This window comes from Primulina huaijiensis, chromosome 15, assembly GCF_012295235.1.
Source record: "Primulina huaijiensis isolate GDHJ02 chromosome 15, ASM1229523v2, whole genome shotgun sequence".
Lineage (NCBI taxonomy): Eukaryota > Viridiplantae > Streptophyta > Magnoliopsida > Lamiales > Gesneriaceae > Primulina > Primulina huaijiensis.
The window spans coordinates 10,562,352-10,565,310 of NC_133320.1; the positions used below are offsets into that span (position 1 = coordinate 10,562,352).

Genomic DNA, 2,959 nt, shown 5'->3' on the forward strand with positions numbered 1-2,959 from the left:
CCATTGAAGTGGTTATCTTGATTTGTTGTTTAATTTTGATACAATAAATATTTCATCAATTATTATTGTTATATTATATATATATATATATATTTATATAATTATATCATATATTTCATTTAGACGATAGCGTGGCTCTGCCGGTTGTTCTAAATGAAATATTATGATATCTAACAATCTAACATTTACTTTATCGCAACTAACTTTTACTTTCCGCATCTAACATTTACTTTATCGCAACTAACTTTTACTTTCCGCATCTAACATTTACTTTATCGCAACTAACTTTTACTTTTCCGCAACTAACTTATTAAATCATATATTTCATTTAGGCAATAGCGTGGCTCTGCCGGTTGTTCTAAATGAAATATAATGATTTAATTTAACATTTATTTTATGCAGTTATATATTTATATAGTTATATATATAATCATAGGTACCATATATAAAATATCGGTGAATTCGGTATTTTCTATAGTGGGAACTATATTATATTAGGTGTGTGTTTAAATATTTAATTTTCTTGGAACCATTATTTATGGTGGTTTCCTTTGTTTTACTTTTAGTTAAACAATATTGCATAAACCAAGAATAAATCCTCGAGCCTTGACAAAATTTATAATTTGTAAACTTCGTTCTTGCATTTGGTAATCTATAAATTAATAAATTTAAACTTAAAATAACCTCTCTGTGGATCGATCTCGTACTTACGAAATATATTACTTGCAGACAACCTACACTTGGGTGAATTATAATTTAAGTAGTAGCAAGTTTTTGGCGCCGTTGCCGGGGAGGTATAAATTAAGTTTATATTTGTTAATTATGTTTTATTTATAAGTGTTTTGTTTTTTTTTTGTATGAGTATTTGGAGTCGAAAAAAAAGTGGTAGACTTATTCGAGTATCTGAAAATAATTTAAACATGGATGATAATTCAAATAATCAAGATAATGATAACAATAATAACAATAATAATAATAATAATCAAGAACATGATCAATTAAGAACACTTAGGCACCATATGAACCCTATTAGAACTAGTGCCCCATCTTGTTTAGTTTTTCCTCCTGATGCATCTAATTTCAACTTTAAACCTCAAATTATTCAACTTTTACCAAATTTTCATGGCTTAGATTCTGAAAATCCATATTTACATCTAAGAGAATTTGAGGAAGTTTGTAACACTTATAATGATCAAAATTGTAGCATGGATATAGTTCGATTAAAGCTTTTCCCTTTTTCTTTAAAAGATAAAGCTAAAACATGGCTACAAAATTTGAGATCAAGTTCAATAAGATCATGGGAAGAAATGCAACAACAATTTCTCAAAAAGTTTTTTCCTTCCCATAGAACAAACTCTTTTAAAAGACAAATTACTACTTTTTCTCAAAAACAAGGAGAAACATTTTATCAATGTTGGGATAGATATAAAGAATTACTTAATACATGCCCACATCATGGTTTTGAAACATGGAGAATAGTTTCTCACTTTTATGAAGGTCTAATACCTAAAGATAGGCAAATGATAGAATTCATGTGTAATGGAACTTTTGAAGATAAAAACCCAAATGAAGCTATGGAGTATTTGGATTCATTAGCAGAAAATGCTCAAAATTGGGATAATATAGACACAATAGAACCACCAACAACTAAAATCAATAATTCAACAAATGGGGGTGGTATTTATAATCTTAAAGATGATATAGATATTCAAGCTAAACTTGCATCTTTAGCAAGAAAAATTGAGTCATTAGAAATGAAAAAGAGTGGTCAATTAAAAAGTATTCAAGAAAATGTTTGTCATATATGTGATACACATGATCATGCTACAAAAGATTGTCCAACATTACATTCATTTAAAGAATGTCTACTGAAGTGGTATTGTAGAAGATGTGTTGGTTCAAGTTGATAAATTCATATATCCTGTAGATTTTATTGTTTTGGATACACAACCAATAGAAGTACATAATGAAATTTCAGTAATATTGGGACGACCGTTTCTAGCAACTTCAAATGCTTTAATTAATTGTCGAAATGGAATAATGAAATTGTCTTTTGGAAATATGACTCTAGAACTTAATGTGTTGATGATCGGATTGAGTTTAGAAGGGGGGTTGAATAAACTCAACGGCAAACTTAATCAATTTTTCAGAATGATGTGCTAGAGTCCTGTTAGAGATACTAGCAGATTCTTGTTCAAGTTTAAAGACCAGCAGATCACAAGATAATGTGCGGAAACGATCTGTTGGTTAGTGGGTGAAAAATAGTGAAACAGAAAAGCAGTAGATGGCACAAGGTTTGTTTCTGGAAGTTCGAAAATGAATCTTCTACGTCTCCCCTTCTTCTGTTTCCAGAAGGTATCACTAAAAGACTTTGGTGAATACAGTACAACAATTGTACACATCCACTTCAACAGGACTTACCCTTCGCTTACTGAAAATCTTAGTTTTACAACTCAAATACTTGAAAGATCTTAAGTTCTGGAAAGAACTCTTTTCCAGTTACAAATTCTTCTATTAATGAAGTGAATAGCTTAAGAAGAGATAAAGAAAATAGCTAGCACAAAATGATCTCAAATGATCAAGTGTATGCAATGAAGCGTGTGCTGCTTTTTCAGTGTTGAGCTTTTGAGATAACTGAGAGTTCTAGCGATGCTCGAATGATATTCTTTGATTGAGATTCTTTCACTACTTATTTCTTGAAAAGTGCTCCGTCTTCATATATAGGCTTAAACCAACGTTAAAATCTGAACGGCTCTTTTGACTTTTCAGTGATTCAGCTTTATTGCTGAAAATGGACCCTGCAAAATACATTATAGCAATCAGTCTCAGTTCATACCAAAAATGGTAAGCCGTCTTAAATGTTCCCGTACAACATTTAATGGCATTAAATGAAGCAATAAATGCTAGTATTACGTTAATAGATTAACGGTAATATTTAAAGACTTGAGATACGCAACAA

At 30.1% G+C, this 2,959-nt stretch overlaps 1 non-coding gene across 1 annotated transcript; it reads right to left on the bottom strand.

The window, feature by feature from the left end:
• Positions 1–1,351: 1,351 nt before the first annotated feature.
• On the bottom strand, positions 1,352–1,462 carry LOC140960619 (small nucleolar RNA R71). The gene has a single exon (XR_012172220.1). It is a non-coding gene; the product is annotated as a small nucleolar RNA R71 (small nucleolar RNA).
• Positions 1,463–2,959: the final 1,497 nt, after the last annotated feature.